The following is a 27,773-nucleotide window of genomic DNA, read 5'->3' on the forward strand; positions in this document are numbered from 1 at the left end:
GTCCTGAAGGGGGCAAGCTGCCATCCATGCAATGTTTTCACTCCATCAGCTCAGTCAAGTGACTGAAGATTGATTTTGGAGAGTCTTTAACGTAACAGGCAGGTGATACATCCAGGAAGAAATTACATTAGGGCTAGGAAAGGAATTTGAAATCTCAGTTTCAGGGATGAGTAATCAGTGTCTTAATTGTTGCCAGAAATTATGCATCCCATGACAGGTAGGTGCACACAGAATTAGCAAACATTTGGAGTTGCTGATGATTTCTAGGCTCCTATCATGGATCAGAAAGAAGCAGCATCTCTACCCTTGGACACCACTGCTTCTAATGCTTGGTATGTAGGTGGGATCCTGGATCTGTCTGGTCCTCTTTCTATCCCTGCATGCACATTGGTCCCAAATTTTCAGCCCCTGTGTGCTCATGAACCAATTCTTTGTTATTGTAAAATGCTATATTTATTATTATTATTATTATGCAATATTTAGTCATTAATATTATAATGTTAATGTTATTATAATAATAGTAATATGATATTATGCAATATTTGTTATTATTATGTAAATGGAGAGTCTTCTTGCATGCCCCGCTATCCACACAGGGCTGCATAAAGCCTTTTACCCTGTATTGCAGAGGCATTTTCATTGGCAAATGACTGGCAATCATCCAGCTGGGGAGAAAAGGAGGTATTGGGGAAAGGGGGGGTCATTTACTGTGATACTTCATCGTCAGGGCACTGGAGGGCTGCAGAAAGATCAAGCCTGGTTACACAAATGATGTAAAGACACATGTCCTTTGTGAGTTGTGTTGGACTTTGCCTGAAGCAGAAAAATACCCTGTGTCATTAACCAAAAAAGGCACTTTCACCCTGGAAGAACACTGTAGGTGGATGGTTACTGCCCTTAGTTCCTGGGTGAAGTCAGCTCCAGATTGGGTCCTTGCTGGCTGAGACTTAGTTAAGTCTCAGAGTTAATCTGAGACAGCCTTCTTGTAACACACACTCGCATGCACTTACAGGTATACATATTTAACATCTCTTGCCTTGCATAAGCCAAAGTTATCTGGCCTTTTTAAAGGCTTAGGCCTGATGGAGACACTGTCAACGTCCTTCCAAATAATTGTTTGTTGGCATTATTAGAGGCAAAGTGAAGGGGAAAGGTTTTCACAACCCCTTATCCCTCTGTTATAAATTACCTCTTTAGTATGTCAACAGCGCTGGAGGACTGTGTTTGCTCTTGCTTTCCATGTCAGTTCTTGGGATGGCAATGGCGCAACCTTGGTTCTTACAGGGAGAAACACCTGCAGCCTCTCAGGATGATTCCTCCTGAATTGCCCCAGAGATCACAGTTATCAGATTAACTACTGTCTCTAACAAACCACCAAAGAATTTGTCGAGAGGTGAGCAGATCCTGTGGTTTTTCCCCTCCACATTCCTTTTCCAAGTCACATGTTCTCCCAGAGCCCAAACAAGGCTGAAAGCAGCCTTGAATCAAAACCAACCCTCCAATCCCCCAAAATGTGACAGAGAAATGGTCCCTTTACATCTCCCATAAAGAAACATGGGGAAAGCCTGACAAGATCTGGTTGTTATAGATGGGGGTTTTGCCAGGTGGAAAATAATGATAGTAAAAATGACTGTCTCCATTCAGCTAGCTAACCACAAGCCTCTTGACAGTTCCAACCTGTTGTGAAGCCTGTGGATAAAAAGAGGAAGACACCCAGGGACCCCAAACCAACCCCAGCTGGCATATTTATGGTCCCTAGCTACTGTCAGCCTTCCCGTACTGTCATTTTGCATCTTCCTCTGCAGTGTCAGAGTAATACAGGAACTCTTGCATTTTGAGGGCAAATTTACTCAGACCATCTGGTGATATCTTTCCTGGGATGCAAGGAAGGCTAACTGAAACTGCAAGCAAGTTATAATTTCATAGCACATGAAAAGGCAATGCAGACTAGCTGGGTCACACATGCCTATTACAGGGACCTCACTAAGCAGCCTTAGTGTGTGTAAATCATTGATGACCAATGCCAGTAACACCTTTAATTATGGATTCCCCTCCACAAATACTTACGCTGGTGAGCAAACTGATTTGGCTCCAATAGTCTATCAAGTTTATCTCTTTTTAACTTCTCTCCACTTAGAGATTCTAACACTAGTTATTTATGAAGAAGAATTCAGCAGAAAAAAGAGGTTATTTTTTTCCCTCTAGCAGTACTTCTAGGCTATCATTAAGTTATAATGTCAACTCAATTCATCATGTAAGGAATGAAACTGCATAGACTTTCTTTTATCTCTTAGACAAGACCAAGATTTTGAATACTTTACATATTTGATTTTGCAGCTATTCGGTAGACAGGACACCTACAGGAACAAGAATGTAGTTTCAAGATCCTTACAAACTCAAGTCTTAATTCAGCCCTGATTTCAAAGTCATCTTTTAAATGTCCAGAATGCTGCACTGTACTATCACTGTTAACTAATTAGAAGGAATTGTATTATGAGAAGAAAAATTTCACACATTTTAAATCCAATCTCTTGTGTTACTTTTGGTATAGTTTTTTTGGTATAGTTGGGTTTTTTCTGTCTCATTTATTCCTGAACCTAAACTTTAGGCTTTTTTATTAACACTCCCTGAATAACAGCTTCTGGCTCCAGCAGTGGATGCTCCAGAGAATTCATCTGCATGTAGCTGAGATGCTGCAGTTATGGGCACAAGCAGAAGAGCAGAAGTTCTGTCCTCAAGCCTACATTTGAAGCTTCCAAGGAAACAGAGGGGAAGGACACACTTACTGAATCTGTTCATATGATAAGCCTGGGCCTTTTTGCCTTCTTTCACATCCCAACCATAACATCTACCTTGACATAAAGAGAAGACAGAGAATGTCAAAGTAATCACTAATCAGTAGGGAGCTTCAATCAACATGATTTCCAACATCTGTAGACAAGACCACAGGAAGAACACAGAAATGGCTAAAGCTCCAGGACAACACGTGCAAAATGTCACTTTTCTGGCTACCTTCCCCCAAATGATAAAAAACTTCCATGAGGGGTATCATCTCAGAGCTGGTTTGTTTAGAAGACAAGTGGCATGGCAGGCATTCCAAACTAGTGGTTATTCCCTTGATCCACCTGGGCTAAAGAACTAGGTAATCAGGTGTTAAGCCAAATACTATGAGTGCACTCAGATACACTTTGATGTGACATTTTCTGGTTTCAGTTGTCATCAGCCATCTGAAAAGCAATAATAAAGTATAAAAGTGACTGAAGTGAATTTTACAAGGAAAAGGGTGAAGAGAACATACTCAAACAGATCCTGCATCTGATCTGAAGGAAAGTAAGTTCTTAAACTGCATGATCTCCATCACAGGAGCACCACCTCCCATGACCTATCCCTTCAATACCTGGCTGACGTCAATCCAGCTTTCTCACAGAAAACATAAACTCAGAAGTCAACTTGCAGGAGCAGTGCTCAGTTTGTTACTTGTTGAAAAAAAAAATCTCCTAAATATTGACATGCAAAGTTATTTGCTGCAAAAACTATATCAAACAGGATTAGTATTTTTAAGGATGACTTACAGAGAAAGAGATTAGTAGGAACATCTTGGGCATTCTTAATTAAGCGCAGGATGATGGAAACTTGCACACACCATTGCTTCAGGTAAGGTAATTAAGTGAAATCAAAAGAATTCCTTTTGCACACATCTTATTTTGTATTGCAGACAAATAGCACCACATACCTGTCTCTCAAGAGGGCTGCATATGTGTGTGCTTAGATCTCAGAGGATCTTGCAGAAGTTTGCACTCTCAATCACAGCTGTCAGAGGAAGTGGCGTGAGGCTTACCTGAAACAGGCATGCCCTGAGGAAATTTTGCAGGTGGTCCTTTGGTAGTACTGTTTGTAGCTGAGCCCTATTTAGATCAAACAGATAGGACAACTGATGTCCCCAAGTTTCTGAATCATGGTATGATTTTTATCACATCATCCAAACATCTGGTGCTAATCACAGAGTACTGTCCTGGGTCAGGAATGGGTCACTCATTTTTGCAGCATCACTTCAGAACCAGAACTAAGAATGTTTTATTGGAGAGAGACCTTTTTCATCAAGGCCATAATGTAAAGCTTATGTCTGGTGTACAAGAAGTCCTTTCCCCATTTTAAGGCTCATGAAAAAGGTGAATTTGCCAATAAGAAAGAAGCCTTATGGCAATCATCATGGAACTCCTTAGTTTCTCCAGAAGTCATGATTCTTAATTACTAATTTGTCAGCAAAAGCTAGGCTGGGATTTATATGAAGACTTCACAAAACAAAGGAATTTCATACGAAAATTTTAACCCAATATGAATCGTATCTAAAGGAATCAGATCTTGTCCAAGTGTTTTTGTCCAAATCGCTTAAATGTTGCAGAGATGTTTTCAAATTATTCCCCCGGCTCCAGTGGCGGGAATTGTGGGGGGAATTTTGGCTGTATTTTGCAGCCACAATACACACCAGTAGGTGAGATTCTTTTAGACAAAATACAAACTGAACCTCTGTTCCCCTTGCCCTCAAAATATGGTGTTATATTTCCAACCCATTTACCTTCCTCCAGCAAAGTCATTACATCTGCTGATTACACCTGAATGAACTAGACTGGCTGAGAGAGCAGTTCCCACTACCAGCGTGAAATTCATTTCCCAACAGGGATGGCTAGATTCAAGTTTCTGCTCAAATATGTGTCCATGTGTGCTGGGCATCTGGCTTCCCAATACAGTAAATGGAAGCCCACTAAGACCTTCAGTTGTCTCTGTCTACCACTTAAGAGTGAGGTTTTCTACAGAGCCTGAATGACAGCCCAGGAAATGGACTCCAAGGCTGCATTAAGCTTCAGGTAAAACACACTTCTACCTTTGGTGAGTTTAGATACCTATTTGCCATGTCGATGCCTCATGTAGACTCCTTGTCCTATGTGTCTTACACAGCAGGATGCATCTCCACGTCTTCTGATCTAGTAAACCATCAGCTCAGAATCATGCTAAGATCCAGATTTATATGTACACCTTAGTCAGAGACAGAGTAAAAACTCGCAACTACAACGTACAGGAGCAGAATGTGTGTTTGTGCGTGTGTGTGAGTGTAACTTCTCCCTAGCATAATATTTGGACAAGAAACAGCAGGCTCCCAAACATGTTATGTTTGGATGGCAATCAATGTAATGCTTTCACCCTTAAAGAAGAAAGAGGTGTTTCAAGCATATCCCCAACCTCCCCTGCAGCAAAGACAAAGTGATAGAAAAATGATCACTAAAGAGCATTTTACAAAGAAGCTAGTTTAGACTCAAGTAAAATGGAAAGTAAGGAGTATGTATTCTACAGCCAGACCTAACCCACTCTATAAATTGTTTGGATTTTTTCAGTGCAACTGCAACATGCTTCCATTCCATGATGCCTTATAAAATCAACTGAATCATCCATGAGTTTTTCTGACTCCCTAAAATGAAACAGCCCCAAACTTACTACTCATAGCTCACTATCTTGTACACAAATAACTCCTGTAACTTTGTTTAAGTCCAGCAGGAATGTAAATTTTCCCTCTTAGGACTTAGTGAAAACAAAGCAATGGCTTTGGCACTTTTAGCAACCAGACGGGCCAAGAAGGAAAGAATAAAGAACAGTCAATGGGCTGCAAACATCATTTTGGAAACAAGAGCACAGCTCCATGCTTGCTGTAGAAAGCTGTTTTCCTGCAAATGCTTGCACATTACTTCAGTGATAAGAACAAAGATGACTCTACTATCTACCTCCTACTCCTTCAACTGGGAAATAAAAGTGCAGGGCTTTTTCCTTCTGTAGTTTTATTATCCACCAGTTTACTCTTTTCCACCAAGGAAGTAAATGCCACACCAATGCTTTCAGATGAAAAAAACCCTGACTTCCTCCTGTTAAAGTTTCAATAAAAATGTAACAGCCCTTCAGGAAGGTATCGCATGATACTCCAAAGTGGTACCTGCATGAACGAAATACTGTGTTTGTATATTAGTATTGAAGAGCTACTACAGAGCCATCACAATCTATTAATTAACAGTAAGTAATACACCTACTGAAATACATTAGTAATTCCTCTTTCATAAACAAAGAACTGATGACAAGTTCACTTGAGGAGCTCACTTGAGAAATCACAGTATCTCTGAAAATGCCATTTTCTGGTCTTTTGGTACAGTGGGGATCTCTGATAAGGATCATTAACATATTAAATGAAGAAATTCTTAATGAAATTCAAAGCTCAAAGCAGACATGGAACTCCTTCTCTGCTTACTTTTCCAGATCCACTCAGCACAAGGAGTGTCTTACACAACTGAGAAGGGGCATGTTTATATGCGTTTCTACTCCCTGGGCCAATCTATGGTTTCAGGCTTATTTCCAGTTCAGTGAGATGCCTATCGATTTCAGCATTAAGTTTTCTGAGATATCACAGAAAAATAATATTGGAAGGATCCCAGTGAGGTCCATCTGAATATATCAAGTGGTGAACCATGGATCATGGGTACTGTGTAGGTTATGTAGTGGCAGAACACAAACAGGCATGAGAAAAGAGTAGAAAAGGATGACTCAAAGCTTCAGTCTACTTTGTTTATAAATTAATATTATTAAGAAAAAGCTACACAGGAAGGTATGGATTTGATTTTTTATTTTGTTCCTTTTCCCAAACACAAAGCGGTTAGATTACTTTCCAAATAAATAAGAATGCAAGACACCAGTCTGGTCTATCCCTTGCCCCAAGGATTAGCCTTATGCTATTCCTTCCAGCCTTTTGTCTGACCTGCCACAAGGGACTGTAGAGTTGAAGGCAAAATGGTGACTAAGGCTGTGGTCAACAGCTAGGTGGCTGCTGCAGTGCTCACCACACTGCAATACACACTTGGTCTGCTTTCAGTCTTTTCATTTTTGCTCCATCTCCATTATCCGTGTTGTTGGTTGGCTTGTTATTTTCTCAGCATCTGTAGTAATTCCCATTCCTCAACCTAGTGGAATTCACTGACTTGGTCCTTTGTGTTCTCTGAGTGCTAATGCTGGGATCTAAATTATTTCCTATCACCAGCTTACCAGGAAAGACATGGTCTGAGGTTACCCAGCACCTAGAACAAAGGCTTCATTGAGACCCATCCCATGTAACAGGTACCAAGACAAACAGTTAGAGGTAATAGTGAGAAGTGATTCACAGAATCAGCACTGTGACAAGACACTAGGTGATCATGTGGGTCACAATGACATTAAGGTGATCATCAGCACAATATCTATTGTCCATCTTTCCTTTTTCCAGATCCTGGGATTTTTTACGACATCTTGGTCTGTGTTCATGGTGTAACATCAAAAAAATCTCAGGCCCTGCCATTCCCCACAACTTCTTCAGAAAAGGGTCCTGAAGAAGCAGGCATTTGCCCTTACTGTCCATGTTTAGACAAAGCATTTATTTTACTGTCCCTGGGGACTTTTCTTCAGCCATTCCACATCCCCAGACTCAGCTTTCTCTTTCTCTGGTATTTCACTTCAGTCTTTCTTTCTTTCCCTGTGTATCCAGCCAGACAAACTGCATTGCTCAGATGTCTTCTTGTTGGGAAACACACTGGTAAGTTGAGCAAACTCTGTGTAAAGGTACTTGAAATATTTAAGGAGATTTGTAGTTATTTGGAACTCTAGCTATTTGGAGACCAATGCTTCTTCTCACCAGTACAGTAATGTTTCATTTCCCTTACTCACCCAAAGGCAGACTTTAAAGGCTGATGTTGAAGGGCCTTTTTCAAACGTGGTACAAATCCTTGTGGAGGCACATAGAACTTTCCAGGAATGATTTTTCCAACATTTTTCTGAGATAGCACTGGGTTCTAACATGTGCAAGAGCAATGTTTCACTCTGCAGATGGATATTGAAGCCCAAAACTGAATGAGGTAGATAGCCATGTTAACAGAACATAATTATTTCTCTACTTTACAAGCTGCTGGAGAGTGTCCTCTGGCAGACAAAAGAACATATTCTTTTTAGAGCAAGATGCTGCCAGCCTCGTCAGCATCATTTCTTTTGCTAACATCTTAGTATCTATATTATTTCCTCTGTGAAGTCTCCATCTGTGCACAGCGACAGTTTCTCTCTAGCTGTGTAGAGCAGTACAGTACTTGCACACAAACCAACATCTAATCTCAATATTACTTGTGCATTTCTGCAGTAAATGACTGTTATATGTCCCTCTTCTATTTTCTCTTTCTAGCTTATAACTATCAATTCATGTATTTAAGTGAATTCTTCAGTTAGTATATGATTTATCCATTCGCACTGGTGCTAAGTCCTTTTTATACCGCTTTAACTAGAACAATAAAGTTGCCTGTGCAATGTATATGGAGAAATCATTTTCAGATGACATTCATTTGATCTGATTTCAGACTCACAGTGACACTATCCTGGACATATGGGGCTCTCTCTTTCTCTTTTCATTAGAATCATAGAATTATTTATGTTGGAAAAGACCTGTAAGATCATCAAGTCCAACCATTAACCTAACACCGCCAACTCCGCCACTAAACCGTGTCCCTAAGTACCATGTCTAAACATCTTTTAAATAGCTCCAGGGGTGGTGACTCAACCACTTCACTGGGACACGTGTTCCACCTTTTGGTGAAGAAATTTTTCCTAATAGCCAATCTAAACCTCCCCTGACACACCTTGAGGCCATTTCTTCTAATCCTATCACTTCTTACTTAGAAGAAGAGACCAACACCCACCTCGCTACAACCTCCTTTCAGGTAGTTGTAGAGAGCAATAAGGTCGGCCTCCTTTTCTCCAGACTAAACAAGTCCAGTTCCCTCAGCTGCTCCTGCTAAGACTTCTGCTCTAGACCCCTCAACAGCTTTGTTGCCCTTCTCTGAACACTTTGCAGGACCTCAAAGTCTGTCTTGTAGTGAGGGGCCCAAAGCTGAACACTGTACTTGAAGTGGGGCCTCACCAGTGCCAAGTACAGGGGGACAATCACTTCTTTAGTCCTGCTCACGACACTGCTCCTGATACAAGCAAGAATGTTGTTGGCCTTCTTGGCCACCTGGAGACACCGATGGTTCATATTTAGCCAGTTGTTGACCAACACCCCCAGATCCTTTTCTGATGGGCAGCTTTCCAGCCACTCTTCCCCAAGCCTGTAGAGCTACATGTGGTTGTTGTGATCCAAATGCAGGACCTCACACTTAGCCTTTTTGTTTGTTACTGGGTTTGTTTGTTTTTTCTTAATTGCCAATCACAATTTCTATTTCATGACAAACTAGAAACAAACACTGGGCTAATACGTATCTGTTATTCATAATGACCCAGTAGGGCTTTTTCTAGGTTGAAGCAGGTACTGCAATTTATAATAAATTTGTGAAAGATGTCAAACACTGTTGATGGCCTGTCAGTGGTAACTCATTTGTATGCATGAGAGTCAGTGTTCTTCTTGCCTCTTATTATGCTGTGCACATTCAATTTAGTATACTTCATATCTCTGAGCAGTGAAATGTTCACTTCAGTTGATTCAGTCACTTGCAAACATCCTCTGCTGCAAAAAATAAGCACATTTCCTAGTTGAAATAGTTTATATTCCCTGATGGACTTTCATTCATTCTCTTTCTGCTCTGTGACCTCTCACAAAGCCTACGAAGCAGCATGAACAATTATTTTCTGATACATAAGTGTATTGTATGCCAAACAGCTATTAATATCATAAGATAACATCATTTAATGGTGGGAACTACAAGATGGTGGTATATGATGAGGTGATTGAGAAAAATGTAAAATGCAAATGTGGGAAGACAGAGCGTTACCATCTACCTCTGACCTAGGGGTAAAGTTTTGTAGCAGAAAGAAACCTAAGGCTAGTAGAGGTGTTGATACAGTCTGTTGCACTTTGCTTTTGAAGGGTTAAAAAAGTCTCAGTTCCACACATACACACATCTCACATTCTACAGGAAACTGGTTTCCTTTTCGCTTGAGTGCATCATTCTGCAACACTCAAACCACGATGAAGCACTTCTACCATTGTCTTTGTGGACACACAGGTGCTTAGGAAAGGCTGACTATTACTTCACTGGTAAAAGTCATACTCCTGTTGATTGCAAATAGACTGTTTGGAAAAGGGGTGAGCTCACCTAAGCAGGTCCCATTGAAGATGAGACCAGAAAACTGGCTCAAAGAATACAATTTTTCTGTGATATTTCAAACATCATTTATATCCTAGTGTTGTTACAAAAGGGTTTATTGCAGTCTGCATGTGTGTTTAAGTAGCATACCTGCAACTCCAACCTTGTCATACAAGGGAACATCTGATGATGCACATGCAAAGTTTAATGTGAGCAGGGACAATGTGTCCAGGTCAGCCTGCCCCAAGAAGATGCCTTGGGTTGGGGGACACACCATCAGACTAACCCAACTCATCACCTTACTGGCCCAGATCCCTCCAACAGTAAAAGTTAGGCTTTCCCTCCCACATGCTTTATGCAGACATTTTCACAAACAGGTATCTTGAAGGAGCATTCTCCTTTCCCCATCCCACACTGATGCCTGTGTCCACTGCTGAAGAGCACCAGGTCATGAGCTTTCAAGGTCCTGCAGCTGTGCAAGGAGGGGCCATGAGCAGGTATCTTTTCTCCTGAGACCCACAAACACAGCAGGCAGGTTTCTGAACCTCCTTTTGCCTAACTCCTGCCAGTTAAATCCTGCTACAAGGCAGCAGGGGGAAAAAGCAAAAGCTGGAAACAAAAATAATCATCAGCCTTCAGCACCCAGCACTAAAAGGAGATTCAGACACTGTGCCCCTGCTGGGTACAGGCAGCTTACACAGAAACAAAAATGATGCAGACATGATGGAGATCCTGGTGTACCAGATTGAGCTGCCAGCTGAAGAATGAAAACCTGACTGGTCTTTTGGAGACATATTATTCCTCCATACCTGGAAGGCCACAGGCTTTTACTTATGCTGCAAAGTGTTTGCAATCCTAGTTAAAAAACACTCTGCCTTGCCACAGGCACATTGTATTAATATGGTTTCAGCTGCATTACACCAAAATAACAAGCCATTCACTGTGTGAACTGTTCTTTTAAACTACTATATTATACAACTCTTTTCCCTAAAAGAAAAGACTGTGCCTTGTATGACTGGGTAAGGGATTAAGAGACAAATTAAGATTAACAGAATTAACAGGGATTAATATAAGGGGTAGTTCTGTTGCCACGTCTATTCCAGAGCTGCTGTATGCACCCTTGGGAGGTACCCCCATTTCTCTTGCTCAGGAATTCATTCGTCTTCACTGTCTGCGTTGTAAACCCTCTGGAGGCAGGCATTTTTGACTTGCATCTCTGTAACCACAGCTGGAAGGGTGCAGCCCCATTCTCAAGGGTACACTCCATGTAACCCCACAATCAAAAAGCGGGGATAAATTCCTGTGTACTACAAGTGCAGTGCCTTCTGTTGCTGTTCCGATCAATAAACCCCGGCAAATGCTTGTCTTGTCTTCCTGACACCTACGACCCAGCTAGGGCGTAGGTATAAATAATCTCTGCTAGCCAGATGTAACAAACCCAGGTTCCTTTCCTAGTCCATGAAAATCTACTCCAGAAATTCAAAGCGCTTGGGATAAAATTCTTCTGGCCAAGTGAAAGCATGTACTTTAGGAGAGGAAATCTCTGGACTTGCCCGCTGGATATCTACTGATGGAGAAAAGCACCTAAGCACCTTTTCACATGAGCCCACTTGCACTGCAACACGCTGGCATTAGTCATACACAGCTTGTAGTTTCAACAGAAAAAAGAACTTGAAAGCAGGTCTGCTTGCCACAATATTTATTTGCCTGGGATTTATGGTCATTTCAGTCCTATTTCTCTGCTTCACAGAAATTATTCATTTTGGCACAGAAAGAATAGCTGAATCAAAAAAAACCCAACATTGCTAAGTGTGCAAATCTCTGCTGCTCTGCTGATTTCTAAATTCATGCTGGTGACAGATTCCAGATCTTCTCTGTTGCCTTGGAAAATGACAGTCTTCCCCATGGTTTCTGATTGACATGGATGATGACCTTACCCATGGAGCCTATCCAGGAATTCCAGACAACATCAGCCTGTTAGACAATCCTGCTGACTTAAATCTCCCTGTTGCTTTAAAGAAAAGTGAACAGGAGGGACTGGAGCAACACCATACAACAGTAATTTTGGTGACATGTTTAGTATGTATATACACAGTGTTTCACAATTGGCAACAGGCAATGAGACTGAAGGATTCAGAACATGCCTCCTTCCTCTAGTGGGAGGCAAGTCACCTACCTCTGCTGCCATGGAGGGGCAATAAATGCTGCTCCCTATGCAGACTTCTGTGTTCCAAGTTACTCAGATTGTACCAGTTAGCTTCAAAACATTGGCACCAAAGTCAGAAGAATTTGTTTAGTAGTATTAAAAGCAATAAAACATTTTATTATTTTTTTTAAATGTAAAAAACAAAATAAAACAACCTAAGAAGGCTTAGCAAGATGTTATGATTGCCTCAGTTGGTTCCTCAGTGGCTGCATGTGAGATTGCAAACTGTTCTCCCCACCCCAGCAGATTTCCCAGGAAGGCATGTCTCCTTGAAGGACACCCCTGTAGAAACCTATTGGCAGGAAAAAATGAAACTGCATAAGGGCACTGGGACTGGCCATGAGCTAAACCATCACTGAAACACAGCATCCTCCCACAGCAAAATTTTAAAGAGACTGCAGTCAATCTTCAACATTCATTACAAGTCTTTCCCCCACAGCTGATTTCTTCTGATGAGTGACCATTATCGGACTATCATTGTGAACGTGTTCATAGCAGCAAGAGATGTTAAACAGCTGTAAATGTACTCTTACTGGTGAAATTACTCTACCTATCAGAAAAGGCAGGAACTCCTTAGAAATAATTAATGCACCTTCACTTCTTAATATACTTGAAGAAATGTAGATGCTTGGTAACAGCAGTGTAGGAATACACCAGTGCTGTGATGCTTCTTGGCAGCCACAGTGATATCAGTGGGGTGGTACTATACCAGACAGAAAAATATTTTTTGGAATGGGCCCTTACTCTAATTAGGTGCTTGTAAACCTCAGCTTATTGCATACAATCAAGATCTGCTTGAAGAAATGTTAATGTATTTTCTGTCAGTGATTTGTCGTGTTTTCTCAAGTCTGAGGGTCAGTAGGTAGGCTGTGAGTAGAAGAGAGAGAGTTTTCATGAGAAGCTGTGGAACTTCCACAGTCAAGAAATAACAGTTATTGCAGACACACCATGCCCAGAAAGAAGCTCTTTAAATTAGGTTTGCTCTCAGTAGTTTTTTCGTACACCCACAGACAGAAACATAACATATATACTCACACACACACACACACACACGTAAACATGGTATCTGCTAGCCACGGTAGCTCTCTCTTCTCTCTGCAGCTTGGGCTATTTCAGTTCTATGTGGGAGTTTCATCTAGGATGCAGCACTAATAGAACATAAATAAAACGCCAAACAGACAAATCTACTAGGAAGGAAAAATTCAAACAGTAAAAGGCAAAGTGTGCCTCCAGCACTTTCAGAACAGAAGCTATAAAAAGCCTTTACCTTCCCTCAATTAAAAAAAAAGACAAACAACAAAACACAACCAAACCCAGAAATCATTCAGCTGATAACCCCAACAGGTTTATTAACAGATTTGACGTATTTGAGATAACAGGATTCTGTGTCAATACCTGAGAAGTTTCCCTAGCAAAGGGAGCTGTGCAGCACCTTTCACAATCCCTACCCTTGCACAATCCCTATCCAGCACTGCCAAAGCTGGCCTAGAGTCAGCAAAGGGGTACACACACATAGCCCTGCAGAACAGGAACAGCATAATTTGCAATGTCTTTTGAATGAAGGTGCAAATGAGGAGTCCCAGGCTACAAGGTCTTCCTTGGTGAAACGGGGGTGGAGGAGTGTGTTTTCAGCTTCGCATGAGAGGTATTTCAAAACCCTGCACCTGCACTGGGTGACTTCTCACCCAGGAGTCTTTGTGTCACTTGGTGCAGAGCCTTAGGCCGTTCCCTCCTCTGGGGTCACTTGATGAGGCAGTCCTGCCTGCATCTCTCCAGCAGCCATGCCCAGTCTGATTCTTCCCTGCCACTCATCCCTGGGCTTGCCCATCTCTGTGGCTTGAGGGAGCTACCTCCTCAATACCATTAGGCTACTCTGTTCTGGCAAAGAAGCCGTGCAGATGTTCCCAGCCCATTCTCACCTCCTGCTTCCCACTGTCTTTGATTCATGCAAAAGTTACACAGCACGAACAGTCTCCTTTTTCCCATGACATGCACACACACACCTTGTCACCTTTCCACTGGGGCAGCAGTTGAAACTTTAGGATGAGAATTTCCTGAAAAGACTTGACAATGTGCTGCTACCTGCAGGCAAGCTTAGAATGCAGCACTGAGTATCCCAATATACTGAAACAGACATGCAATGGATAAACTTGCTTTTCTGGCCACCTGTCTCCATACTTTAGAGCTATTAGCAACTGTAGACAGAATCAGTTTGTGAAAGAACTGGCACATTCTGCCCAGTGTTTTCTAAAAACTGTTGCCTTGGGTCTGGTTGCTACTATAGAACTTAGCAAGATGGTTGCCTGGCCTTTTCAAGGGTTCCATGCAGGTCACTAAATGGACTATTTTCAGAAAGCTGCAAAAATGAAAGAGATCCCCAAAAGGTGGAGGGGAAGCAGTGCTGGAGCAGTTGGACCCTGCTGAGTTCAAAGCTTTTAAGACATCTGAGATGCAAAAACTCTGTCATGAGAAACAAAGAACTGAAGTTTCTTTCAGTCTGACACATATGGTTTTATTTGTAAAAATGAAAAAAAAAAAAATCACAAGGGCAATGCAGTCATTGTTTCATAGTATAGGCGACTGCAAGTGAAAACGGAAGGCCAAAAATACCTTTCAAAAAACTAGAGAATAAAAAAATAAAATAAGAAATAATTCTCTTAATGTATAACCTAAAGGAAAAGATAGATGAACTCTTGTTCTTGATTCAAGTCTGATAATTAGGAAAGACGTACGATGTTATTTTCAAAACTCTCATTATTGTGTTATTCTGTGATGATTGTATCTCACCTCCAAACTTAAAAATCTTTGTCCTGGCAAGAAGCAGATTCAATATGAAATGTTTGATCTGCAAGTCCTTTGAAGTCTGTATCCATAGAAAAAAGACCTGAAGAAATTGCCTTCACAAGCATGTACCTAGAGAGTATCAGAATCTGGATCCCTATGCCTCTTTAGTAAACACAGCTCCTGGATTTGGCCTGGCCATTGTCTCTTTTCTGATACGCCACACTCTGGTTTAGCCTTTAGCGTTGATTAACAGAACTCTGAACTCCACATAACTGTCTTCCGTTCTACGAAGGCGACTTTTGTCACTGTGAGTGTTTTTCAAGAATCTCATCTCACAGTCTGCAACTGAGGCCTTTGAACACCTGAAAAAAAGACTGGTAGACTGTGAGCAGTAAATCTGCTCTGACACCAAGAACACCATCTCTCAGGACTAAGAACATCCCAAGATAAGTCCATTTCCTTCAAATATCTGGAAAGAATAATATCTTCTACTCCCAAACCAAAGAATGTAGCATTTCTGTTGCACGTGTTCCCACCCTGGAGGTAGGCCTTCTCTTTCACCCCAACATTTGTGATTCTGGTCCTGCAGACCCCTATGGGTAACATCCTCAAAACAAAGGCTGCTCTTACTTTTCAGATTGACAGAAAAAGTTTTTTGATACAGCTCCTAAGGTAGGTTTTATCATTTGCTGACAAGTCTAAGGACACTGCAGCCACCTGACACTACTGAAGTTTGTACTGTAAGCTGTTCTGAGGATGCCAAGGTGAAGCTGTCTCCCTTTTTCAAACAAAAAGTCATGAATGTAGCTTGAGTAGGAAACACCCATATGGCTACCTGAAGTGCCACTCGGACTTTGGCTAAACAATGACCCAATACCAAAGACAGTCCTTTCTTGTCCAAACACCACAAGAAAGGTAAGGGAAATACAGTAGCACTATTACTATATTCAAAAAAGGATCTTCCATTTATAATTTAATCTAAACATTTACCTCGTCTGAAAGCAAAAACAAGGCAAGATTTCCTCCCTGTGAGGCAGAACACTAGAGGACTCACTGAACTATCCTAAGGCAAGATCATTAGGATGAGAGGCCACAACGGCTGCTCAACCTGTCGTCAGCTTCTGTGGGCCTTGCATCAAGACCAGGCTGCATAACCCTGTTTCATATAACATAGCCAGGCTGCATAACCCTGAATCATATGAAATCCTGATTCAGCAACACTCTTCATGCATCACTCAGAAGAGAACCCACAGGTATGGAGAGAAGGAGTCTAAATAGCTTTGGTTTTGGTGTCTCTTTCATATCCTGGTGACTCATTTAGTCTCCGTCATAACAAGACCTTCAGAAACCTTCTAGAACATGCAAATCTCAGTGCAAATGTTCTTTAAAGAAGGAGGGTAAAGTTTCTTACAGAATTTTATAGTGGTTTACTTCAGGAGACAAAAGCTCCACAGTGCTGTTAAACACCAAGGGATCGAAGACCTCTTGCAAGTCACCTTACAGCCTTGATTGTACAAGATGTGCTTGTTCTATTTTCAGTCTTCCATCAGCAGCACTTTCTCTCACCCTTTTTAATATATAGGCCATGGCTGCTATTGATCGATGTGTTTTTCAGCATGGTATGGACTTACCTCAGTCTATAGAATTACTTAGAAAAGCTCAAGGGATCAGGAGATAATTGGGTAAGAAAAATAATTGATGTCATTTCTGTACTTTCTTTCTACTGCAGGAGTGTCAAAAGAAAATTGAAGGGCATGGAACACTTTTGAACCAGAAGAAAATGTTTCTTGGAAACTTTCCTATAGAAGACTTTAAAATGTTGCCCAATTTGAGATTTCACATCCTCATTTAGGGATGAAAAATGAGGAAAGCAAGATTTTAATGGCTCACAGCTCTAGATAAACCTCAACTTATAGAAATATTACATAAATGAAAGAGCCAACAATGCAGTCCTAAAACAAAGCGTATTTTTACTAAATGCTTATTAAGTAGAAAAGACAAGGAAACAATTGTGTAAGACTATTGCTCTGACTCCTTGAATTTACCTGGATTTACATGGATACACCTTACTGTCTAAGCAACACAGCTTCATTCACCCTGCATTCATTACTCCTATGAATGTTACCTTCTCTTGCACTCTAGAGCAAGCATTGCAAATGGTGGTGAGGATTGCTCAGACACCAACTATACCTCATGGAAATGTATTTTTTCCTCTGGGAACTGCTGTCTATTGTTGTAGGTCTGCTAAGCCTGTTCTCCAGAGACACTCTGTCCCTCTTGCTGTCCTGCAGAATGGAAGGTACAGCTGGAGGGTACAAAGCAGCCCTACACAAGTCCTTCTTTCTTTGAGAGCCACAGCCACATCTGTTGCTTAATCTGAGCAACAGAAAAGTCAGGGTTCGAAAGAGACTCTGAGGGGACAGCCATGCCCAAAAACTTGATTACTACACAATGGTACAGGTTTGCCCTGGGCATGAAATATAGCATATGGTTCTAAATACCGTGGCGGCAAATCCACCACAATCACTGGGACTGCATCCTGCTCTTCTTTAAATATTTAAAGATGGGAGGAGCAGTATCCCTCATAGCCACGAAGAAGACAACACCATATTTACTTGGTGTATAAAGTGACTGTTTCATAATCTGAGATTCCAATATCATAATAAAAAGCTGCATTTTTTTCTTGTGGTAAATAGATATTCTATTCAGGCACAGTCTTTTAATTGGACCCTTCTAATCACAGATCCCAAAAAAACCTTATCCCTGGAGGGACTACTGTTATTACACCACTTTGCCATTTCCCATGCTTACAAGCCTTGAGACCTAAGGGAGTTCAAGGACCAAATCTTTCAGTACCAAACAAGAAAATGTGATACATACAGACCCCAAGCCCTCAGGTTTCAATTGGGAAAAGCTAATGCTGGAGAAAGAGACTGTTTTTAACTCCACACTCTTCCAACCACAGTGCAACCCAGTACTGACAAGGACATACATCATTTGCTATGGGGAACCAGTTCAGGCCAAGTCTTTTGTACCCTTAAGTATGTGCTCTGGAGTCAACAGTCACTGGAACAAGGCTGACATGACACAACAGTATCCTTTCAAGGCTATAGCTTTCTTGCTGTTAAAGACATAATCCAACTTGTGGTTTGCTGTATTTGTCCCTGTTCTTCCTGACCCATAATGCTGTAGTAATACACAGAGACCATATGCAGGGGAAAAGAGGGAAAGGCGCAATTAAAAGCTCTACACAGAGAAAAAAATACTGTTCAACTGTTCACTTCAATAGCCAATTAAACACATTTAGGATCCTCATTTACAACCCTGAACTGCAGGCATGGGTAAGGACATCAGAAGAACAGTTTAAGCATTGTGATGTTTAACTCCAGAAAAATTAGTAGGAGGGACTGTTATTTTCAATCCATCTGCAACCTCAACTGCAACTGGATTCAGTCTCATTTTTGCAGCCAGATGGGCTGGAATACAGAGAATCTACCCATTTTTTCATGTGAAAAGCTGAGAGCTCACTCTGTGCACAAGGAAAAAAAGGTTTAAAAAAAAAGATTAAAGAGAATATATTCTCAGCTATATGAAGCGAACACCTTTTAAATTAAGTAAAAAGAAACTTTCTAATAAAAGGGTAGAAAGATCTAGCAGTGCAAGAAAGTTTATCAATGTCCGCTAACAGAAATAGTCTGAAGTGGTAACCTGAGAGAAACAGAGGGCACTTTGTGGTGCAGTCAGCATCTGTCAAGAGTAAGTTCACATAAATGTGTAATTTAGACTCTATTTGCACTGCAAGAATGGTCTATGCAGCTTGTCAAGGTAACTGGGATGATATGAAAGTAGGTCATCAAGGATGATAGGTATGGGACACCTTCAATCCAAGAAACTATTAATAGAGTGGAACTTTCTGGTCAGGGAAAAAGGCACATTGCTGGAGCTCTGCAGAATTGGGAATGACTCGAAGAAGGAATGACTCTTCCCTGTGTCCTCAAATATAAGACCTAAGCAGGAATTAACAAGGAAGCAAGTTTCAAACAAAATTAGTCTGAGGAAAACTCCAGAGTGCTTATTCATAAAGCAAGTAACTGACCTGTGAAACTCCGGAACACAGAATATTGCAAATCCTATATATTTCCATGACATGGAGAGGAGAATAGAGAAGATAAAGAAGAAAAAGAAGGCTGTTGAATATAAAGAAATTACTTTCTGTTCAGGAAGTTCCTGAAACAGCATTGTTGGAGGCTGGGAAAATATTTGGGGAAACATGATTCTAAACTTTCTCTATTCTTATAACCTTCACTATGAGCAGCAACAGGATGGCAGGCTCAAGTGACCTGTGGTCTTACCTTGTTGAACAGCTGTTCCAGCAGTATGTGGTGTTGAGCCTAGATTACGATTAAGGGACAATCAGAGTTTATACCCACAGATAAATTAGGTTTCAGCAGTAGGCTAGGGGCAGAGGAATGTATGGAAATGGAGGCTTTTGCGCAAGAGTCCTTTAAAAAAAAAAGAAAATAAAATGTGACATTACAAATCCTTTTACAATTTCTGGAAGCTGAGGCACATCATCTTCCCTCATGTCCCATCAAGACATGATTTCCTTTGTTGCCTTTTACCACCCACAGTGAAAGCAGCATGCGGGTATTTGTGCACGTATTTTACAATGTTACTACATCACGTTGATAATTTCTTTGGTGTTTGGAAGTTTTAAAAAGGCTGTTACCGTTAGAAGATTTAGGTACACCAAGTCTGTCACACCAGTAAGATCCTTTAGTAAGTAGAATGAGATATCACTAAATATAACATACCAAATTATTGCACTTCTTTCCATTTCTTTCCTAGCTGGGGAAGTACCCCTTCCGGCCACAGGAATGGACTCTGTCAAGGGAAGGATGCCTGAGCTCATGCTGACATTGCTTTCACAGATGAACTGAGTGCTGCGACAAAAGTTTCTTGCTAAAAGTTGAACTAGCCTTCCTTGTACCACAAATGCACCAACTTCTAATGGAATGATTTTGTGCTTCCTATTCAGGAAACAACTGTAAATCAACATTAAGGATGCAATGTAAGGAAGATGTATTGACAGCCTGACTGTACATAGCTAAGAGGGACCTCATCTTTTCAACATGATGAGAGTAATCTTCCAGCTTTCTTTTTTCTCTTTCACATAAATGAACAGCATGTGTGGATGATTCAGCAGGGAAATGGGCTGTAAACCATGTAATAGTCACATAACTGGCAGTGAAGGAGAAAATAGAGCTGGACCAAAAAGAATATTGTCCTTTAACAGGGGGACCATACCTAAGTATTGGTTTATGAGTTTATAAGATACAGCATACTGCTCAAGGTCAACAGCTCTTTGGTTACAGACATTCAAATTAAGCATTGGGATATTTATTTCTGCTAGTAATTTAAGGGTACAAGCAACTTATTCACTCCAGGAAGGCATTTGGGAGATAATATCCCCAAAGCCAAATAGAGTCATTTTATCAGTTGACATAAGTTTTGTTTTGCTTTGGGAACTAACACATCGTCTTTCTCTGCTACATAAGGAATGTGCTTCTATCAAACTACAAGCTTTAAAATAACTGGATCAACTACATATCTAAGTATGCTTCAGGCTTTTGGAGTTCGGTACACAGACTAACACTGCACTTCAGTATAAAACAGAAGTCACAATAGAAATTAAAAATGCCATCAGACTTTCCAGCAGGACAAGGAGATCTTTCCAAGCCCATCAACAAACACTTTCTTTATTCATAAACAGACACTTTATATTGAACAGAAAAAAGATAGATTACTTATTTATTAGAACTTCATTGTTTTGAAGGAAAATGAATGTACCCTCTTTACTCCCAAGAAGTCCAAAGTTTGAAAACACTTACACTAAAAAAAAAAATAATTCTCATAATGTAAGCCTACAGTCTCGATAGGCTACGTTTTACTTCGTCAGTATTTTTCCATTAGCAGTTGTCAAACTTCAGCTGTGAGGGTTCATCTTTGATGTGCAATGTGCTGTCTATATGAAATACAGCAAGCAATAATCCTTCATCTCCCCATCTGCTCAGTGACAGAATTACAGGGCACCCCACTGGTCATGCTTTGTCAAACACTGACACAAGTGCACTTCATTTGAATTGCAAATTTTGTGGAGCTAAATTTTGTGGACCTAATAAAAATTCTCTTCAAAGAGGCATTTGCAGCCAGTGGACTCTTACTTGTAGAGGGATGAAGGGAAATATGTATACTCAGGAATTTTATATTTTATTTATGCATCTCCTTAAGTTCCAGGTTCTATCCATGTGCCTGTGTGTGACACTTAACTGCAGATCATGCTTTTGTACTGAATGCTGCATCACAGTGTATCTGAGATATATGGATGCAGAAGCACTTGCCATGACACGGCCTGGTACCCAGAACCTTCATTCTGTTCTGGGAGTTGGTAAAGAATCCCTGGACAGACTAAAAATTTCTGATGTTATCAAATTATGAACACTGGCTGAGATTTTGCCTTTAGAGTTGGATTAAGTGTTTCCACCCTCACACTACATTCCTCTTACTCTGTCCTCATACTGTAACCCGAAATGTCTCTGTAAAAATCTTTGTAGGGTTTCTGTGAAAATGGATAGGAACCTATGACAGAAGGAATTACTGTGTTGAGGGCTGCCACCATCTACAATTCCTGGAACCACAACTTGCAGTATGTGCTTCACAACATGTGAGGCTGAACATGAAACCAGACCATTTTTCAAAAGCCTCAAGAATCCCACAGCCCCTGTTGTCTTTTCAAAAAGCAAGCCTCTCTGCTGGGTACAGTCAACATACATTTTGCTAGGACTCACTACATTCAGCCATTCATTCCCATCCTTTCTTTTTCCTACCAGAAATTACCATAGAATCATAGAATTGTTTATTTTGGAAAGGACCTGAAAGATCTTCTGGTTCCAACTTCCCTGCCATGGGCAGGGACACCTCCCATCAGACCAGGTTGCTCAAAGCCCCATCCAGCCTGGCCTTAAAAACTTCCAGGGATGGGGCACCCTCAACTTCCCTGGGCAACCTGTTCCAGTGTGTCACCACCTTCACAGTAAAGAATTTCTTCCTCATATCTAATCTAAATCTACCTCTTTCAGTTTAAAACCATTACCCCTTGTCCTCTCACTACGCTCCCTGATAAAGAGTCCCACCCCATCTTGCATGTAGGCCTCCTTTAAGTACTGGAAGGCTGTTGTAATGTCTCCCCTGAGCCTTCTCTTCTCCAGGCTGAAAAACCTTAACTCTCTTTACCTGTCTTCATAAGAGAGGTGATCATCTTCATGGTCCTCCTCTGGACTGTCTCCAGTAGGTCCATGATTTTCCTGTGCTGAGGGCTCCAGTGCCGGACGCAGTACTGCAGATGGGGTTTCATGAGAGCGGAGTAGAAGGGCAGAATCACTTCCCTTGACCTGCTCGCCACACTTCCTTCTGATGCAGTTCAGCGTATGATTGGCTTTCTTGGCTGTGAGCGCACCTTGCTGGCTCATGTTGAGCTTCTCATCCACCAACACTCCCAAGTTTGTCTCCTCAGGGCTGCTCTCACTCCGTTCTCCACCTAGCCAAAGTGGCCAATATCATTCGTCTAGGAGGCCTCAAGTGTCAACAAAGCTGCCCAAGCAACACTTTTCTGAGCCTTCAATATATTCAGCTGTCCAAGGAATCTCTTCATGAAACAGACAACACTAATATAAAAGTGTTTCCAATCCACTGTCACTCGATCCCAGTCCAGGAAAAGACCAGATTAAGAGTGTAAGGCATCTTTGTACAAGGATTGTGTCCTTGAGTGTAGTCATAATACCAGCACAATTGTGCAAACAGATAATTATACTGGTATCCCCCCATACTTCTCAACCAGTTTTTATCTGACACCATAGGACTATAGAAAATATGGTTGCCTAATAATAGACTTTGAGTTACCTTTATTTTATAGTCCATGCTACAATAATAAGAGACTCTAGCCTAGTATTAGGTGACTATTCTCAAGAGCAGTTACTGTCACTAAATATAGCAACTTTCTGCTGCCCCAAGCACCACAAACATGTAGTATCCTGGATAAGCAAGGAACGGAGATCCATTCTTACACACTAAAATGGACTCTCCCATCTTACTGCTAGCTCAAAGCATAGGAAGCTGTAGCATTTACTGTGATGCTGTCCAAGAACATATCTTCACCCTAATGTTGCACAGAGGTGAGCAAGGAGGTAGAGAGGATGGGAAATGCTTATCTGCTGTCCTATCCTGAACAGGCTGAAAGTGCAGTGTAACTCTAAATGAGGAGGTTCATGAAATTTTTGGCTTAAATAAGAATTTAGAATTCTTTTGTTTCCACCACAAAGCACAGGCAGGCTGTGGGCTACAGTTCTACCCTTGGGAAGAACGCTAGGCCTGTTTAAGCTGTCATTATCCTGTACATAGTCCATCCTGAACCATCTCTAGAGAATTATCATTTTGTTTCCTCTCCCAAACCTCAAAGCCAGCCATTGCAAGGTAGAGTACAGGTCCCATTTCTTTCCCAGGCTGGGCAAACAGTTCACTCCACCAACAGCAAGATGAACATGTGAATATGGACACAGAATCTGAGCCTTCTGTTACAGACTCCACTATGCTCCACTCCCAAGTTGTGTGCCTGTGCACCTCCAACACCCTAGCAAAGCTGCACAAACTTCTCTGGCTAAATCACCCATTGAAAAGACTGGCTAAAAAGCCATTGAGCATCATGCATGTAGAAAGGGTATTGGCCATAACATGGGCAGAGTCTTGACAAATCCACATACAAGCAGCTTTAATTTTCATTGAAAGCCATTATTCAGTACTTGTCATTAGTGTGCCACCAGAATAATGCAGATTTCCTTGTGATCTCTGTTGCACTTTGATGAATCATAGGGCCAGCTGGACACCCAGAACCGTGGTGATCTGGACCATAGCATCAACTTCCCATCAGTTCAGCAGAGGCTCACCAGCCCTTGCCTTGCCAGCCACATAAGATATAACACCGCACATTGTAAGCCCATGTTTTCGGTTTCAAAGGTTTCTGACCTAGGACTCAGCTTTAATCCGTTCAGTATACCGTTTGGTGATATCCTAATGTATTCAATGACAGCACGCAGTGCCTTTACCTTCACGTCTTCCAGTGCTCAAGTTACTAACTATATCAGCAATACCGCAACTCTGTCTGGTATGTCATCTCATTTCCAGAAGGAATTGGCTTAGTGTGACATGATATACTTTCAAGAAAATGTGCATTACCATCAATTAAATCAAGCACACTTAAGTATGCAATTACCTTCCTTGTGTCAGATATTTTCTTGATTTGTTCAACACGCAGATGAAGTTGAGTCATCCTCTTTACATTTCAACATTTAACTGTTGAAGTAATGTCAATTTTCTTCTGGGCTTCCCACAGTATTCAAACTTACTGGGAAAACACAATATTACTTGCAGAGTTCCCTGGGCAGCAATTTTAAAATTTTGCAAAAGCTCCCATCCTCTTAGGATGCAAAGATTTCACCAGTGGCTGTACCTTTTGTACCAGTATAAATACTCATTGAATGCATCCCTTCTTGTGCAGAACACTTCAAGCTCAACTGTCACTAAATAAACTACATCTAAGCCTTTGCACACTTGCTAAATCTTCATGCCTAGCTTGGCATCTGAGTTGAGTTTCCATTTCTACACCAGCTTGCTCCATTTTGTTCTTACACCGACATAATTCACCCTAATTTATTGCCAGACAAATACTGCTTCATTGGAAGTTTTTGCTTAATGATACTTAAAGGACACACATATCATTTTTTTAAAATAAGGATGAATGGTGATCAGGCTAGAGATGTGAAGCTGACAATAAGAGGAATACCTGTTTTCCAAGACGAAGTACTTGCTGAACTGCTTTGCATGACTGTTTTTAGAATTTTATCAATATTTTCTTTGCAAAGGGCCCACTTTAAAATGCACACATATTATTACCCTTCCATCACTAACAAGGACTGGTTTTATTAAAAAAAAAAAAAAAAAAAAAAAAACACCACAGTGGGAAAATCTATTACCTTCATTTTCAAGAGCCAATTCTGACGACAGGCAGAAGAGTTCTTCCTTTAACCACTGCTAAGAACTGTGTGCTAATATGGCCAACAGTCCTACAAAATGCAACTGGCTGTGTGGGATATTTAACCCACAACTTCTTTCAGGTTAAGGTAAATGGAAAGGTTCAAGTGCAACATATTTAAAAGGGAATTAAGCTACTCTGGACTCCAAATGATTCTGGAACAGGCCCATCCAGGCATGCAAATATTCCCAAATGAGCTGTTCTTGAAAAAGGAACATACAGATAAATCTTAAGAGGTCATGCATTTTATTGTATTTCTTTTTGATAATTTGTAGAGTTTGCTTTAAGACAGAGTCACCTGAATGCTAACACCTATTGAAAATAGAAGTGGAGTTGCAAAACCCAGGTCTAAGTGCCCAGAAGTGAAAGCACAATTCTAAACAATGTCAGGAGCTGGAGCAAAAAGGACTTGTAGGTCTCCAGTCCTATGAATGCAAGCCTACAATCACCTGGAAATAAAAGGCTATGCCAAATCTGTTACAGAAATGCTTCATCACAGATTGATGGCATATTGACCTGAACATTTGAATGAAAAATTAAAAGCTTGCCCCTAGAAGAGGAAAGACTGGGCCATTTACAGTCCCTGCTCCTATTGTAGCATCCTTGACAATAAAACAACAGAAAGTCTTCTGGATGGTTTTTTAGAAGTAGACAAGGGCCATCACAATACAATGACCAATAGAACAAGACTTGGAACTGGGTGAGGAGGGATGGCAAGGACAGATGGAAATGAAGCCTGCAGGACTGAAGTACTGAAGCAGTGCCAGACCTTGTGGTTTGAAAATGAATTTGTATGCCACCTTTCCTCTTCCTTCTCCTTCTCTCCTTCCTTTCCCCCCATAAATAGACAATGAGGAAAAGGGCAGCAGGCTACTGGAAAACATCTGGCACCAAAGTAGGATTTTGGTGACAAGAGCTTTGGCAGTAATTCCAGGACCAGCTTTCCCATGGACACTGCCTGCTCAGGATTCATTTGGGGTATGTCCTACATTTGTCGTATACACACAGAGCACAGGGTGAGCTGGTAAAGCTCAGGTCTGGATCACTAGCTCAGGGAATTAGGTTTGAAGCACTTAAAGCATTAATCTAGCATCTTTTGGCTGTGGGTACAGACTGTTGTGTTGAACATTTGGGAGCTCTAGAGGGGATTGTGCTGCATGCATGGCCAGAGTCACACAGGCTGCAAAGAGATCTTGAAGGACTCCCAAAACTGCTTTTAAATGCACTATTTCTCATCTATATCCCAGCTCAACCATTCTTCTTCTCACATCTCAAGAACAGACAGAGGCTGACTTCACAGTCAGTACTCAGCAGGAGGTAATACAGAAGACATTATCAGAAAATCTCATCATGTCCCAGAACTTTTTAATGACACTGGGGCTTTTGGAAAGCTCAATTAAAGGCTGATACTTCCAGTTTCTAAGTCCAAACATACAGTCTCTGGCAGATCAGATCACCAAGATTTTTCAGTTTGATATTGATAAACTTCTGCAGTGCCTTGACTTTCTGCTGCCTTTTTGAGAAGTGAATCCTCTCCAAAACACAAATCCAAATCGATGTGTCTGCCTTCCTTACCTGGTAATACGTTGATGACATCTCACTAAATGTAGACCTTCCTTCTCTCTCCATTTTACTTGTTTGATCTGAATCACCCTAGGCACTCTAGGCAGTCCATGAATCTCTGGGTAGCAAGGAGAAAAGTGTCTTTGTACCTCATCCTGGCTCTACACACTGGATCCACAAGACCCCATCCCTGGGATCCTCCCCAGGACCATCTACCAAAACAGGGTAGTGTCTGGTTTGTAGGATGATAGAGGCAGGAGGAAATGTAACCACATGCAACCAAGCTCTGCAGTGATAGTTTTTCCTAAGGAGGAAGGGAAAATGTAAAATGTTTTCAGCAATATAGCAGAGAATTGAGTTAGATTAAAACCCAGGCTTGAGAGATGATACATCTCATAAGGACACAGTCAGGCGAAAGGTATTTAGAATTGTTTTAATTACCTATTCCTTTTAAGTAGTGTTTTTAAAAGTTATTCATTCAAGAGAAGGAAGCCATCTATTTTTAAGTCTTGTGGTTCACATTTGAAATAAAAAAACACACATGCTCTCCATCCTGCATTCAAAGTCATCACGTCAAACCTGCAGGGCTGAAAAACATCCTCCAAAGGAGAATATAAGCTTCAGTCTCCTGCTTTTGTGGCTAACAAACTACCTGAGAGTGATCTCAGGTACTGCTGAGTTCAAGGCTGTGCCTCCACCAGAATAAAGTTGTGTCTACCCAGTGTTTACGAAGTCAGGGCTCCAGAAAAATAATAATAAAAAAAAAACGTTTCTGGTTCATGTTTTCAACTATGGAGCAACATTCATGCCTTGTGACAAACATAGCTTTTGCCCTCTCCAAAATGTTATACATTTTAGGAGCCTCCTATGCCCTGTTCATTAAGCAAGAGATAACACTGTAATTTGAAATCACTAGAAGCAGTGATTTAACACGATCTAAATTTCT

The 27,773-nt window shown here is 41.1% G+C and overlaps 1 protein-coding gene across 3 annotated transcripts in view; it reads right to left on the reverse strand.

Annotated features, from left to right (window-relative positions):
* The window catches only part of CPLX1 (complexin 1), a 106,410-nt gene that overhangs the window by 39,455 nt on the left and 39,182 nt on the right, over positions 1–27,773 (reverse strand). The gene's annotated exons all lie outside the window — the stretch shown is intronic.

This window comes from Chroicocephalus ridibundus, chromosome Z (genome assembly GCF_963924245.1).
Source record: "Chroicocephalus ridibundus chromosome Z, bChrRid1.1, whole genome shotgun sequence".
NCBI lineage: Eukaryota > Metazoa > Chordata > Aves > Charadriiformes > Laridae > Chroicocephalus > Chroicocephalus ridibundus.